This window comes from Vulpes vulpes, chromosome 14 (assembly GCF_048418805.1).
Source record: "Vulpes vulpes isolate BD-2025 chromosome 14, VulVul3, whole genome shotgun sequence".
NCBI classification, from domain to species: Eukaryota; Metazoa; Chordata; class Mammalia; order Carnivora; family Canidae; genus Vulpes; species Vulpes vulpes.
The window spans coordinates 94,182,271-94,199,384 of record NC_132793.1 but is presented as its reverse complement, the minus strand read 5'-3'; the positions used below and the strand labels follow the sequence as shown (position 1 = coordinate 94,199,384).

The following is a 17,114-nucleotide window of genomic DNA, read 5'->3' as shown; positions in this document are numbered from 1 at the left end:
CACCAAACCGCTGCGCCACCCAGGGATCCCATTCAGTGATTAGCTTTAAATATCCACCCCAATATAACATATATTCTTAATAGTACATAGTATAAGGTGGAGTAGACAAAGAAAATTTGTCCAAAGTAATTGGAAAAAAAATCCCAAAATTTCTTAGACTATGAAGTGGTAGGGTTTTCACAGAATTTATGTCCCATTCTATGACATACACTGCTTTATTAAGGTCAAAGAAATGTCTTCTTATTCCAACTTTCATGTCACCAGTATATTTGGCCTATGTAGCATATGTTATGAGTAGGTTAAGAGAGTCATGCCTCTGTAGACTAAATTGTGGCATAGAGCCAAACAATTGAACAATTGAATTAATTCTGAGGTTATGACATATCGCTAGATATATACCTAAGTAAAATAAAGTATTCCAGTGAATCAATAGAAGAATTGTATTACTTTGCTCCTCAAAAGAGATCACATCCAAATAATAAATGCAATTGGAGTCACCACTTGCTAATCTTAGAAAAATTCACTTTCATTCTCCAAGACCAATGCAAGATCTGTTGACCTGACCAAATCTGAGAGTTAAGTAAAAAGAAAATAGAAATCACCATCTTCATATTTTCCCAGGATTTTTTTTTTTGGTAGCATTAACTTTAGAAATTTTTCCACAGAAATTGTAGTATCTTCACATTATTAGTTTGATAGCTAAAGGGATTTTTATGAGCCTCATTTTGGCTTTTCTTACTATAACAGTTCTTGTATCAAAATCCAGAAGGCATGTTCTTCCAGGATGGAGGGTATACATAATAGCTCCATGCACACTAACCAGATAATTACTAACAAAAAGTGTTTGTGAGCTACTAGAACTATGAACAGTATTTGTGAATCAAAACTGCATTTATTTCTTGAAACTTGTAAGGCTCTATTGTGACCAGTGCAAAGCAATGATACACTGAGATCCCAAGAATTGATGTTACATATAGCCAGTGTCTAATGACCCTTGGAAGACTTGAGTAGCTCATTTTCCTTAGGGAAAAATAACCCTGATAAATAGCTGAAAAGAAGTTAAATAAAAGATTCAATATGTGTATTTCTGACTTCTCTTCTCCCCAAACCTCAAAGGTACTCAGCCTGAGAATCAGGCAGTGAGTTAATGACATTTTGATCTGAATTAGGCTTCTATACTCTCCAGACCAGGAGTTATTTTTCAATTATAAGAATCATGGGAACAGGATTTCCACTTTTGGGAAGATGGACTCTTCCCAATAATTTTCAATATGGACTCTTCTCAATATTTTTCTCTGTTCCTCTAAGTACAAGTAAAGATCCCAACATCAGACAAATCCACAAATACAGTTGGAGACTTCAACATCCCTGTCAACAGTTGATGATGAAACAACTAAACAGAAAATCAGCCAGTTTATAGAATACAAAATACCCTCAACCAATAGCGTCTAACTGACATTTATTAAAAAATCCCCCAATAATAGCAGAAGACACATATTTTTTTTAATTACCCATGAGACACATATCAAGATGGACCATATCCTGGGCCATAAAACAAACCTCCACAAGTTTAGAAAAACTGCAATGATACAGAGTGTGTTGTCTAACCACAACAGAATTAAACTAGAAATCACTAATGGAAAGATAACAGGAACATCTTCAAACACTTAGAAACTAAAAAAAAACAAAAAAAAACAAAAAAAAACAAACAAACAAAAGCACACTTCTAAATAATACAGGGATCAAAGAGGATATCTCAAGGGAAAAAAATACACTATTCTGTATGAAATTATGTAAACCTATCATTCCTTCTTTTAAACTTCCAGAGTATGAGAGGCAGCTGTCTCATTCTATGTTTCTGGAAGATTCCATGCTCAATAAACCTTCTAATGTTAGAGACACCATGGTCCGAGTACTGACCTCAGTGGGCACTTTTTCTCATATGACCACATGCAATAATTACATCAATTATTTAAACGATTATTTAAATGTGGCTTCCAGAAATTTTATTATCGTCAACCCCACCTCAGCAAGATAGGCAATCCCAGGTTGCCACTGCTATTCTATCCCCCTCGGTTATATTGCCTTTAAGACACTCCTGGATTCCACATTGTAGGTCTTTGGGTGTAGAGATGCTTGGTTGGATCCAGTGGAGTCCAATTCTGCCTAAGGAGACTTGGTAACTCCCAGAACGGATGGGAAATTGGGTAACCAGGGTTTGTAACTCAGTTAGGACTAGGAGAAACCAGGCAACAGGAAGTATAGTCCAGGCAGCTTCTTCCACAGAACTGTTCATTTAGGATATCTCCACCAGCAACACTATCACTAGACCTCAACATCATCATTGTAGGACTCCTGATGCTGCCCATAGCCTGCCTCCTCTTCCTGGCCTGAATAATGTTCCAACTGTCCCTCCAGGACAGGACCGCTGTTGCAGTAATAAATATCCCACGGAAGAACGTCCATCTGGGTCCCATGCCACCAAGTCAGGATTCACAACTGGATTTAATTGACTTCACTCTAATAATTATACTATCTTGCCTCCCAAGGATGGCCTTTAAGATCTTAGAAAATTGGTATGGAGGGAGGGAAGATGGGTAGATAGAGGAGATGCAATTAATGAGTTAAAGAAGGTAGATTAAAAATAATCTATTATTAAATTCTTCATTTGCCTCTACCCATTGATTGACAGAAGGGAGGGAATGCCCAGGTCAAACTGATGTATCTTATGGTGGAATTTAGTCTATTACCTTACTGAAAAGAACAAGAGTAGATCTGACTGTAATTGCTAATTAATCAAGAGGTCAATGGCCCAACACAGGTTTTTATCTACTTCTCAAATTCTATCCCTGCACCTACTCCTCAGATTCAGTCTTCTAGTGCACATGATGACGAGAAGGCTACTGCTGTTCTCGGGTCCTTGTCTTCTCAGCTTCAAGTCCAGTAATAAGAGGAGGGGTCTCTTTCATATGAATTCAGCAAACCCTCAGTGTTTCTCACTATGTTATCCTGTGACAAGTTCCCTAAACCCTAACCTGTCACCACAGTCAATACGATGTTCTGGATTGATTGGCCAAGCTGGTCCAACTCCTAACTTTTGGAGGGGGCTGGAGCAAGATTATAAATATAGGTTTATATAGTGTATGTCAAATTATTTTAAAAGTATAAATCAAGTTATATGTTAAATAAAATATATTCTATCCTCTTAACATTTAGATTCCTAAATGTTAACATCTCAGATTCCTAAAAGGCCTGGTCTTGAATATAGAATCATAGGGAAGGGTAGCTCAAGGCCTGATGAATTATTTTTCCTTTCTTGGCTCTGGCCTGCAGCCTAAGAAGTCACATAGGCACACATGTGGGCACTCTGGCATGTACATCCATACTTGATCTGCAACCTTACAAATAGCCAGCTATAACCCACTCCTTGAGGCCAGGTGAAAGTATAAAAGCTGCATGGTCTGCCCTCAGGAGAGGGAAGAGACCACCAAGTGACTTGGAAGCAAGTAAATGTTAGGCAGCTAAATTTGGGATCTTGGATACTTAAATCTAGAACATGAAAAATGGGAAGTGTGGTGTCCTGTTGGGCATATCCACTTGGCTCAGTGTATTCCCCCACACTATGCAGATGAATATGATTCTGCCTTGGATGCAGGATCCAAGATGGGGTCCTACTTGCCCAGATCTTGGGGCAGTGCTAAGCAAAGTAGAAGCTACTTGTCCTCCCCTATAGCCAGGGGTGGAATCAATACCATTGGAAGCACAGTGCCATTGAATGCAGATGTAGCAGTGGTCCTCCAGAAATAATTAGAGACAGTCCTCAGACTTTGGATACCTGGATATCAGGTGGCTAGGAAATAGCAAACGCCAACTGTATGCATGACAATAAATATGCTTTAAAATTAGATTTTGTTTTTGTTTTTGTTTTTGGTCTCATACTTTGTTGCTCTTCTGTGTCCACTGGAGTCAGTGTGATTCCCTTCCAATTTAAATCTCACTGCTTCCTTTCATCAGCCTAGTGCTTTTTCCTGATGCTTTAGTGACTGGGCTCTGACCCAGGCAGAGATTCCGTTTGATTCTTTTATGGAACATTATCCCAGCCGCACCCCATCGCCTCTGATCTGCACAACTCTGACTGCCTCCTTATGGGTCCAGTTCCCAGAATCCAGTTTTGTTCCCTCACCCTTAGCACTCGACACTCAACTCCTCACTGTTGCTGTCTCCTATGAGCAGACATTTTCCATTCTGTAGTCAGAGCAAGAATCTTTTAAAAATAACTTTAAAACCCAAATATTGCTATGAAGACCCCTAGCCTTCAGGAAAACACTGCCCCTCAGCGAGTGTGGTTTGCAAACCTGCATGGTTTGGGCCACATTAGCCTCTCCTCACACACCTCTCTCCACTCTGCCCCATGGGCCTTTCCTCCCCAGGGGATTCCTTCAGTTCTTTGGATTTCTCTCTCTCCTCTTTCTCTCTCACTCCTTGTCTTGACTCTCTTATCTCCATAGTTTCACAAAGAATTTTCCCTTTCCCAAATCCATTTATATCTCTCTCTTTCCTTTCACTTTAATTAAACAAATATTCAGCATCCTTGAGCTTTTAACATAAAAGTAATAACCTCTGGGATACCATCCATGACTCATTGATACAGGGTGAGTTCCCCAAATGCAGTTCCCCACAAAGGCTGCAGCCTTATGACAAGTCGGATCATGTGTATAATGACACATTCCTTAAATTAAGCAAATTCACAAAGAATGTCATCTTCAGTTCTCACCAGGACTCTCTGAGGTGCTTGGTTATATTACTGCTTGAAAGATAGGGACATTGAAGCTTGAGGACTTGGGGACTTCCCCAAAGCCAAGGCTACATGGGTAGCAACAGGAGGTGTCAATTTCCTCCTCCAAATACCGTGAACATCAGCCTATTATTTGCATCCCTGATGTGTCCAAGCCTTCCAGACAGTAGAGAGATCATGGTTTTGGTAATTCCTAACACATCATCTTAAGAGCCCAGGCTGGAGCTGGCTGAAGCTGCCAAGAAAACAGTCAATTAGTGCTCTGTGTGGGGTTGCTTTTCCTCTGTATTACTTCACTCCCTGAAGACCCTCTCCTTTGTTTATCCACTGAAGTTCAGCAGACCCCCTGGGGCTCGCTCTAACATGGAATGATAATAATTAGTCCAACAATGACAATTCTATTATAACTTCACTTTCATCTCCGGAGATGCCCAGACACTTTGCCAACACTCTGTTTGTAGCATTGTCTGAAGATGGGACCAACTGTGGGAGGAAGTAGGAAGTCCCGTATGGAAGCAAATGTAGGAAAAGAAAATTGGTATCTGGTTTCTGTCCCTTGTGCATGCATAATATGCAGAAGTTAACAGAATGTACTTGTAATTTATAATTTTATGCTGACAGATAGAAGCTTGGCAAAGGCAGTTTTAAGGGGAGAGCGATGATTGTTATCACATTCAGAGTGTTTTATGTCTCAGAATTTGATTGTAAATCAACTTGTTCATGGCAATCAACTTGGAATAAAGGATTTTGTGGGATCTAGGACTTCCAGTGTTAAATCTGGGACAGTCCAGAGCAAAATGGGGTTCACTGGTCACTTTACCTAATGCAGACACCAGCTACATACCAAGGTTTGGCAAATGACCCATCACCTATTTTTGTAAATGAAGTTCTATTGGAATATAGCCATGCCCATTTATTTATAATGGTCTATGGTTGATGTCACACTACAGTAGCTGAGCCCACTAGTTGTGAAGGAGATCCTACGGCCCATAAAGCTGAACCTACTTGCTACCTGGCCCTTCACAGAAAATGTTTGTCAAACCCTGATCTATAATTCACTTGGAAAACATCTTGAAGACGATGTATGCAAAAATTTCTAAGGATTCTGGGGTAGTTGGCTTAGTGGGTTGGCTCAGTGGATTGAACATCCAACTTTCCTGATTTCAGCTCAGGTCATGATCTCAGGATAGTGAGATTGAGGCCTGTGTCAGGCTTCTCTCGGTTTCCCTCTCCTTTTCCCTCTGCCTCTCACCCCGTTTGCACTCTCTTGGTCTCTCTCTCTCAAATAAATAAATAAATCTTGAAAAAAAAAAAGATGTCTAAGTATTCATCAGAGATGACCAAACCCAGTCTGAATTAAGAGCCATATATATTTCACTACACAATCAACTACCATTAAATGGTTTTTTTTTTAATTTTTATTTATTTTTGATAGTCACAGAGAGAGAGAGAGAGAGGCAGAGACACAGGCAGAGGGAGAAGCAGGCTCCATGCACCAGGAGCCTGACGTGGGATTCGATCCTGGGTCTCCAGGATCGCGCCCTGGGCCAAAGGCAGGCGCCAAACTGCTGCGCCACCCAGGGATCCCCCATTAAATGGTTTTATAAGTGAAGCTCTGATAGACATGCATTTACTCCTTAATAAGAAGGGAGTATTAACCTTCCACCAGAAAGACCAAGGGAATAGTTGCTATTTTACTTAAAATTTTCTTTTCTTTTCTTTTCTTTTTCTTTTTTTGTCTAGGTTCTCTTTGTCCTGGGATTTATCTTCTCACTGCCCAGGATAGTTTGTAGAACCATAGAGTCTCTCAATGCACAATGTTATTTTAACAATTTTATTAAGTTTTTAAATTTTAATTCTAGTATAATCAGCATACAGTGTTTTATTAGTTTCAGATGTACAACATCATGATTCAACAATTATGTACATTACTCAGTACTCATCATGATAAGTGCCCTCCTTAATCCCCATCACCTATTTCCCCCACTCCCTTTCCCACCTCCCCTCTGGTAACCAACAGTGTGTTCTCTATAGTTAAGAGTCTGTTTCTTGGTTTATCTCTCTCTCTCTCTTTCTTTTGTTCACTTGTTTTGTTTCTTAAATTCCACATGAGTGAAATCACATGATATATGTCTTTTTCTGACTCTTTTGCTTAGCATAATACTCTCTAGCTTCATCTATGTCATTAAAAATGGCAGTATTTTATTCTTTGATGGTGCGTATTATTCCATTATATATGTATAATCCATTCACCTGTTGATAGACAACTGGGCTGCTTCCATAACTGGGCTACTGTAGTTAATGCTGAATTAACACATAGGGGTACATATATCCTTTCAAATTAGTGTTTTTGTATTCTTTGGGTAAATACCCAGTAGTGGGATGACTGGATCATAGGATAGTTCTGTTTTTAAATTTTTGAGGAAAGTCCATACTGTTTTTCACAGTGGTTGCACCAGTTTGCATTCCCACCAACAGTGCACAGTTTCCTTTTTCTCCACATCCTTGTCAACACTTGTTGCTTCTTGTGGTTTTGATTTCTTAATGCTCAAAACTGTAAGATTATTTTTTTTAAGTAGGGTCCATGCCCAGCCTAGAGCCCAATGTGGGGCTCAAACTCATGACTCTGAGATCAAGACCTGAGCTGAGATGAAGAATCAGATGCTTAACCAACTGAGTCACCCAGGTCCCCCCAAATTTTAAATATCAAATTTTTAACCTATGACTTTCTATAGATTGTCTCCCATAGTTATTCCTGCTATGATGTTGGCTGCTTGCTTTATAAGAATTGGACTGTGGTTCAAAACATAGCTTTGGCACTGACCGGGGAGTGGTCTTGAGCAGGTTCAATTCCTTTGCGCCTCAATTTTCTCATCTGCTCAGTGCAAATACTATTATGATATGTTACAAGAATTAATGTAGTCAGTGTACTAAGCACCAAAGGATACATTATAAGCATCCAAACATTTAACCTATTGTAATTAACACCATTATTAATAACTCCTTAAATCATTATTTGGTCTATTATTCTGAATTTATGAACTTTTACTTCCTTCTTGGTGCCTGTATTATTCAACTCTCCAGAGAAACAGAAACAAAAGGAGAGAGAGAGAGAGAGAGAGAGAGAGAGAGAGAGAGAGAAAGAGAATGATTTATTATAAGGAAGTGGCTCATGGAATTAAGGAGGTGGAGAAGGGCCATAGTTTGTCATCTGCAAGCTGGAGACTCAGAAAAGCCAGTAGTGCAGTTCAAAGGCCTGAGTCCTGTTGGTATAGATTCTGGGTCAGGTGTGAAGGTCTGAGAACCAGGAGCATTGAGGGCAGGAGGAAGTCTCAGCCTCAGCTGTCAGCCAGGGAGAGAGTCAGGCCTCTGAGAGATTGGATCGGATGATGTCTTACCCACACTGCACAGGGCCATTTACTTTAGTCGGTTCACCTTCCCTGATGCTAATCTCTTCTGGAAACATCATCACAGGCACACCCATGTTTAATCGGACATCAGGCACACCTAGAAATAATGTTTTATCCTGTGTGCCATCAAGGTCATATATAAACTGCAACATTATAGTATCCAAACTAAAACACTCCACCTACTATGCAAACAACTAAACATACTGGTAAATACCTTGCCTCACAGGTCTTCCCAAGTAGCACTTGATCAGAGACGTTTGTCTTGAACCTCTCAGGAACCATTCAGTGGGCTGAACATACACAGGAGTCCCGCGCAGCATTCCATGTCCTTCATCTCCACAGCTCAGAGAGAAGCAAAACCATCCCTTCTCCTGACTTCACCAGAGCATGTCCATGTCACATGTCACACAGTTAGGGAGCACCCAAGGTCTCTTCTTTTTTGCCACTCCAGTGCTTTCTAAACTGTATTTACTGTCTCTTGGGTCTTTTGAGATAATCCCTAGTGTAACCATTTAACATTTTAAAAGCATTAGGCAGTCTTAAATATTGAAACGTTGCTCAAAACCTCCTTAGCAGGGCCAAAATAATTTATCCCTGAAGGAAGAAAGATGAAACTCAATGTATTGAAGTTGAACTTGCGGCATCCTAGAATATTAAGCTTCTGGGTGCTCCTGGGTGGCTCATTCAGTTAAGCATTGACCCTTAATTTTCAGGTCATGATTTCAGGGATGTGAGATCGAGCCTGTCAGGCTCTGTGTTCAGCAGAGTCTGCTTGTCCTTCTACTTCTGCTTCTCCCCTCTGCTCATGTGATTCCTCTCCCTTTCTCAAATAAAAAATAATAAATAGTTTTTTTTAAAAAAAGAACATTAAAAAAATAAAAATAAAAAATAAAAAAGAACATTAAACTTCGGGCATTGTTATCTCAGACTCTCTGAAACATCACGGAGATTAGAGGACATTTTAAGATTAAGCATAAGTGTGAGAGAATGAGGATAAGAAGTCCTCTTGAAACTCCACTACAAATATTGACTTTAAGTCCAATAGTCCCTTAAGGAGAATGTTTAACTGACAACGTGGTCTTTTTTTTTTTTTCTTTCTTCAGATACCTCTGGTGAAATCTATTTTGATTCAGAATGTTTATTTTGGATGATCAGTGAATTTTTGCATTGAAGGGGATTTCGGGGGTAATTTTGAACAGCCCCATTTTTGTTGTCAGTGACAATTGAGAGGAAAGCTATGTGACATGCCCAATGTTATACCCCAGTGTCACATCCCAAGGAAGTAGAATCACCATGGATGGGATCTAGATCTCTGGACACTTAGCTGAGGGTCTCTTCGGTTCTGAGTCTTTTCCCATATATTCCTTGTTATATTTTTTGATGAGCTACAAATAGCCTCCTGAATGTAGCTTTTTTGGTGAGCTATGAGCCTGGGGCATTAAGGACATGCCATAGGGTCAGTCAAATCTTAAACCCCTTTTTCTGGCCTGCCTGGTCCTAACCTTGTTTGACACCCGAGCTCTAGCTTCCATTTTGACTCCCTGTTTTCCCTTCTCTCCTCTGCTCTTTTTTTTTTTTTTTCAACTATAAGTAGGATTGATAAAGTTTGCTTTTGTCTCCATTCAGGATATTACTTAATACAATACAAGGTCACTTGTGTGAATGAGAGTCAACATATGGTAGTGATTACATGGTAAAGGAACAAAAGCCCAGCGAGGGAACACAAGAGCACATTTTCTGCTGCCAACTAGCAGCACTAACTGAGGGAAGCAAATAGTCTGTGTGTAATTCTGTCAATAAGCCCAAGGCACAGACTCCTGAAAATCCCAGAAGTGAATCTGTGAGTGAGGGGGGAAAGCACTAATGAAAGAAAATAGACAAATGAGCTTTAAGCAGAGCAGAGTCACTTCCTGTGGCATTGTGTTTGGGGCATGAGCATCCATCCACATACACTTGGGTTGAAGCCCTGTCTCTAAATCTTGTAAACTTTATGTTGTTGGTCACATGGTGCAACCTCTGAGACTTAGTTTATTTTTGACAAAAACATAAAGGGGAGTACTAATAATAAGTACTTTTGCTGAGTAAATAGTGTCTGATGCTGGGCATGAGGACTCAAGAAATATTATTATTAATTATTATTATTATTATTATTATTACTAGCACCTTCATCATCATCATCCTAGTCTAAGGCATCTTGATTTATCCTACCTGGAAGAGATCAGTAGTTCATAAAAACTTCCCGACAAGTTATACATACAAACTACTTATATTTTACCCTATGTGTGTTTGTGGATACAGTTACATGATCTTTTATCCAAAATCACAGGTCATATGTGCTTTAGGATTCAGAACTTTGGAAATATTAGGTAAATTATACAGGGCATATAGCACATGCTAAGTAACAATCCCAGTAAGTTCTGGGGCAGTGCCCTATAATCAATCATATTCACTTCTGTGTCAGGAGTTCCCAAGACCACCTCCAGAGCTGGTAATTTGCTAGAAGGACTTGCAGAACTCAGTATACAGTCATGCTCATGACTATGATTTATTATAACAAAAGGACACAAAGTAAAATCAGCAAAGATAAAAAAGCTCAAGGGGCAAAGTCCAGAGCCAGGCATAAGCTTCCAGAGTCTTCTCTGAGTGGAGTCACACAGGATACACTTGATTCCTCCAGCTACAGATTGTGACAACACATGTGAAATGTTGCCTGCCATGGAAGCTCATTAGAGATTCAGCTCCCAGGGTTTTTATTGGGGACTCAGCACATAAACACCCTCTGCCTCTCACAGACCAAAATTCAAGACTCCCAGAAGGAAAAACAGGTTTTCAGCATAAGCCACATTGTTTCTATGAACAGCTTAGCATAGTAAGCCACTCTTATGAGTCAGGGATGGTGGCAACCTTCCCAAAATGCAAGTTCCCAGATGCCAGTCAAGAGCCAATCATGCAAACAGGCCTTTTTAAAAAGGGGGAGCCAGGCTCAGGCCTGCTGTGCTAATTTCTTCCACACAGCTTTCTGTAGCAAAAACTGTGAATAGAGTCATAAAGATTCTAACTAGCCTCACGCTACTTTGGGTCTGGCTTTGCCACTGAATCAACTCAGATTAGTTCAGGTTTTTTTTTTTTTTGTTTTGTTTTTTTTTTTTTTAGGTCAGGTATTGATGTAAAACATGTCTTGAAAATCTCTGGTTTTCAGAACTTCTTGGGTTTTGGAATTGCCAGTAAGGGATCAGAGCTCTGATTTGTTCTCTCTTTCTCCCTTTCTGCTTTTTTTTTTTCTTTCTTCCATTTTTTTTATTCCCTCCTCCCTTTCTTTCTCTCTTTTCTTCTTCTTTTAAGATTTTATTTATTTATTCATGAAAGACACAGAGAGAAATGCAGAGACATAGGCAGAGGGAGAAGCAGTTTCCCCATGGTAAGCTTGATGTGGGACTCAATTATCAGGACCCTGAGATTATGACCTGAGCCAAGGGTAGAGGCTCAATGACTGAGCCACCAAGGTATCTTGCTCTTCCCTTCTTCTTAACTTTACCTTTGCTCAGGCTAACCATTAAGTAAAATTTATAACAGTTTCACAAAAGTCAGGAGGTGAGAGATGCAAGTGTTTTCTACTATTACAGGTTTTATAACCATACATGGTGGTATGACATCACTTGAAGGGAGATGGTTATAAATTTAAGGCAAACCCTAAAGCAATGACTAAAATAACCAAATATAGTACACCTAATGAGCCAAAATAGATTCATAAAATTATACTCAATTAATTCCAAACAAGATAAAAAAAAGAGAAAGGGAAATAAACCAAACAGGACAAATAGGGAAGAAACCACAAGATAAAAGACTTAAACCTAATGATAACAATAATTATGTTAATGGTAAATAGCCCAAACATTCCAATGAAAAAGCAAAATGTCAGATTGGATTAAAAAAGCAAGACCCACCATTATGTTGCCTAGGAAAAATGAACTATAATGATACAAATAGATTAAAAATAAGGATGAAAAAATATACTGTTAGCACTAAAAATACTCACCACCAACAACAAGGAAAATGGGTATATCAGTATCCAACAAAGTAAATTTCAAAGAATTTTAGTAGAGATAAATAAGGCAAATTTTTGATGATAAAAATGTCCATCAAGAAGCCAAAGCAAGCAAAAATGTTCATGAACTTAAGAGATCTTTGAAATTCACAAAGCAGAATCCACTGAAACTGCAAAAACAAATTCACAATGAAAATTAGATATTTTCATCCCTTTCCTCAATAATTGATGGAATGAGCAGACTTAAAATCAGCCAGGATATAGAAAAATTGAACAAAATTATTAACAAACCTGACTTATTTTACATATATGGAACAATCCACTCCAAAACATCAAAATACACATTATTCTCAACCACATATGGGACATTTTATAAAGATGTAATTTGGGCCAGAAACTAAATCTCAATCAATTTTAAGCCAGAAAACAAATCTCAGTAAATTTTGAAAGATATAATTCATGGAAAATATGTTCTACGATAAATTTAGAATTAAATTACAATTCAAAACCAGAAAGATTTCTTGAAAACTTGTAAAATACAGAAACTAAGTAACATACATTTAAGTAATCATTTATCAAAGAAGCAATCAAAAAGGAGAATTAGAAAATATGTTGAATGGAAAAAGAAAATAAAAACACAGCATTTTAAAATGTGATCAATACTATAAAATAACACTAGGGTGATATTTATACCACCGAATAATTCTATTAAACAGAACAAATGTCCTAAGTTAATGGCCACGTTTCTACCTTAAGAATCTAGACCCCCCCCCCAAAAAAAAGAGAGAGAGAGACATATTTGATCCAAAGGAAGTAGAAGAAAACAAACATAAATGGAAATCAGTGAAACTAAAACAGAAAAAAAATTAATAGAGATAATAAGTGAAACTAAAATTATTTGAAAAGATCAAAGACCGATAATATATAATATTGAAAAACTAACCAGGCTGAATGTGGAGAAAAGGAAAGAAGACTCAAATTACTATACACAGCTGATTCTACAGATACTATTGAATATTAAGGGAAATTGGTGGGTTTTTCTTTCTTTCTTTTCTTTTTTAGATTTTACTTATTTATTTTAGAGAGGGTAGGGAGGGACTGTGGGAGAGAGATAATCCCAAGCAGACTGTGTCGAGCATGGAACCTGATGCAGGGCTTGATCTCATGACCCTGAGATCATGACCTGAGCTGAAATGAAGAGTCAGAGGCTTGACAGACTGAGCCACCCAGGTGCAACCAAGGGAATTTTATAAAAACTCTGTCAATAAATTTAACAATGTAGACTTTGGATTAGGCAAAGATTTTTTTTTAGATGCAGCTTCAAAGCATGTTTATAATCAAATAATTTTTTAAATGTATTTCATCAATATTTTTTAAATGCCTGCTCTTCAGCAACACTGTTAGATAGATGAAATATAAGGCATAGACTAGGAGAATATTTGCAAAGCTTAACTCTGATAAAGGATTTGAATCGAAGATGAATATAAAGGAAGGGAAAAGAAATGTTGGGAAATATCAGGAAGGGAGACAGAACATAAAGACTCCTAACTCGGGGAAACGAACTAGGGGTGGTGGAAGGGGAGGAGGGCGGGTGTTGGAGGGGAATGGGTGACGGGCACTGAGGTGGACACTTGATGGGATGAGCACTGGGTGTTTTTCTGTATGTTGGTAAATTGAACACCAATAAAAATTAATTAAAAAAAAAAAGAATATTCAAAACTCAACAAGAAACAGCACAATTTTAAAAATAGACAAAAAGTCTGATCAAACATTTTATCATACTGATATATTGACTACAAATTACATGTAAAGATGCTAGACTTCAACAAGTCTAGCATTAAAAAATGCAAATTAAAACCACAAGGAGATATCACTACATACCTATTAGAATGGCTAAAATTAAAAACAATACAAAATACTGGCAAGTGGGTGCATTTACTGCAATTAGAAATATAAAATGGTATATCACTTTGGAAAGTCATTGGCAGTTACTTTAAAAATTAAACATCCATGTACCATATGATTCACTCTACTCCTAGCTATTTACTCAAGAGAAAAGAAAGCATATGTTCTTTCAAACACTTGTATACAAATAGTCACAGCAGCCTTATTTATAATTGCTATAAATTGGAAAGAATCCAAATGTCGGTCACCAAGTGAATGTATAAACAAATTATGGTATATCCATACAATGGAAACAATTCAGCAATACAACTGAATGAGCTGTTGGTATACATGACAACATGGATGAATTGGGAAATAATTATCCTGAATGAAAGGAGCCAGATAAACATAAATGCCTTCTGTAAGCTTCATTTATATAAACTTTAGAAAATAGGAGTTAATATACCATCGCAAGGAAGACATTGCCAAGGGGGACATGGGAACTTTAGAGGGTGGATATGTTCACTGTCTTGATGGTGGTGATGGTTTCATGGATGTATAAATAATTCAAAATGTTATTAACTGTATACCCTAACATGTACATAGGTCAACAATTAAACAACAATGTTATGTAAGTATGTCAAAACTTGTTAAATTGCAAACTCTAATATGTATACGTTATTAAAGGTCACCTATACCTCAATATTTTCTAAGTAAGAGTTACAATGAGCACTAGTGTAAGATCTGTTTCTAATAATAACATATTCAATAATGCATTGATCCCAATGAAATTGATTTTAAAGTTTATAACCTGTGAAAAAGTGCTTTAAAAATTTTTGTAGGGATCCCTGGGTGGCGTAGCGGTTTGGCGCCTGCCTTTGGCCCAGGGCGCGATCCTGGACACCGGGGGATCGAATCCCACGTCGGGCTTCCGGTGCATGGAGCCTGCTTCTCCCTCTGCCTGTGTCTCTGCCTCTCTCTCTCTCTGTGACTATCATAAATAAATAAAACTTAAAAAAAAAAAAAGCTTTAAAAAATTTTTTTGTAAGTTAGCCCTAGCTTAAAACACAGTTCAATTGGTTAATAAATTTGCTAAACATTTTTTATTTTTAAGATTTAAATGATTCTATTTGCATAAGTCTTCCTACACACCAGTTACAACCACAAACACAGCAAATGCCCCTCTATGGATAGTGCTGGGAAATGTGTCCTGTAGTGAAGCTGTAGTTCCTGGCAGTAAATCCTATCCATTTTTATATCCCGGGGCCACCCTTCTCTGGAGCTCCAGCCTGTGAGAGGCAGGTACAAGAGCCAGCAGCCCAGTGCCAAACTTAATTATTTATTCAAGTATATTCCTTTAATATGGGGCATTTAGTTCCCTTTACTATTTCTCCTGAAAGCAAGTAGGAATGGCCCATTTTAAACTACTCATAAAATAAGCAAAAAAAAAAAAAAAAAAAAAAAAAAAACCCAAAAACAAAACAAAAAAAGCAACTATGTTCGCTTTTCCTTTGTTCTTTATTCCCTCCAAAACTCACCTAAAAATAAAAGAGCTCTGTTTGATATTAAAAGATCGATGCACACAGATTTATTTTCTTAAAATCTGGCATCTTGATGAAAAACTGCCAATGTACAGACTGTATAAGTGAAGGACAAAAAATACACCTTAAAAAGATTAATTTTCATTCGTGGTATGTACAAGTATTTTAAAAAGGATCTTTGCCACATGAATTCATGGGAGAAAGTTTTATCTGAGATGTGATCTTTTTAATCTTAAAAAGAGGATGACAGAGACTTTTGTAAAAATCTATCAATAACTACTGGATGAATTTGAAAGGACTAGGAGAGTCTAGGTCTCCTTAATTTTGAAACTTACCTAGGCCTTTATGTCATTGCAGTAGGGCCATGCATCTGCCGGAGAAATGCTCTCACACACTACTGGGCTTGCTGTAGGAGGAGCCAAGCATGATTTAGCAGAACTTCTTTGCAGATTACTGGAAACCTTTGTGTTTCTCCTGCTCTGACTTGTGCCAGGATAAACCAAGCACCACTTAATAGAACTGGTGGTTTTCTTGTCCTTTCCTGTTTGGAGAAGGATATTGACAGTAGCGCACACCAGGTCACTGACTCATGGTGGGTGGAAACTGCCAGAGTGCAGAGCAAAGGACCTTACCCACTCTGTACACTTCATGTTCCCCATAGTTGTGATGAAATACCCCCACAACATCCAAAATTATTCTTAAAATTTCTGATAAATCACAGTAGGGTGAAGGTAAACATCATCAGTGATTGTGAATATCATGGACCCCATCCATACCCTATCCCCCAACAGGATGTGAAAATAAAAAGTACTTTATTTAGGTGTTATCTTTCCAAAAATTAGACACCAGTCTAGTCAAAAGAAAAACCAGACCAACCTAGATGGCAGGATATTCTACAGTGCACCTCAGGCCAGTACTCCTCAAGACTGTTAAGTTTGTGAATAATAAGGAAATTGTCATAGACCAAAGGAAATGGGAGACATGAGGTGTAATGTGGCCCCTGGAACAAATCCGGGAAGAGAAAGAGCCTGTTAATTAAAACAAACAAACAAACCAACAACAACAACAAAAAAACCTCTGATGAAATCTAAATAAAGTCTGGAGTTTAAATGATAGTAAATACCAATGGCAGGTTCTTAACTGTGAAAAATGTACCAAGGTATTTTAAGACATTATCAAAGGGGGAACCTGGATGAAGGTTGTAAAAGAACTCTGTAGTATCTTTGCCATTTTTCTGTCAATCTAGCATTACACTACAACAAAAAGGTTATCTAAAAAGCTCAAAAATAATTCTGAGGAAGGATTTTTGTAGCTTGCTGAAACTGAATTGTTTACAAAGAGAATTTAGAGCTGACAAAGATGATGGGTGAATAAATGAAATAAAGTTATCTAAGCAATGATGTTCTTAAATCTTTGCTTTTTTTGCTCTGAATTTCATT

At 38.0% G+C, this 17,114-nt stretch overlaps 1 long non-coding RNA gene across 3 annotated transcripts in view; it reads right to left on the bottom strand.

Moving 5' to 3' along the window:
• Window positions 1–16,189, bottom strand: part of LOC140595307 (uncharacterized) — a 72,033-nt gene extending 55,844 nt beyond the window's left edge. For all 3 annotated transcript variants that reach the window (XR_011996800.1, XR_011996799.1, XR_011996801.1), the window contains exon 1: window positions 16,011–16,189. This is a non-coding gene — a long non-coding RNA (uncharacterized lncRNA). The remainder of the gene's footprint in view (window positions 1–16,010) is intronic.
• Window positions 16,190–17,114: the final 925 nt, after the last annotated feature.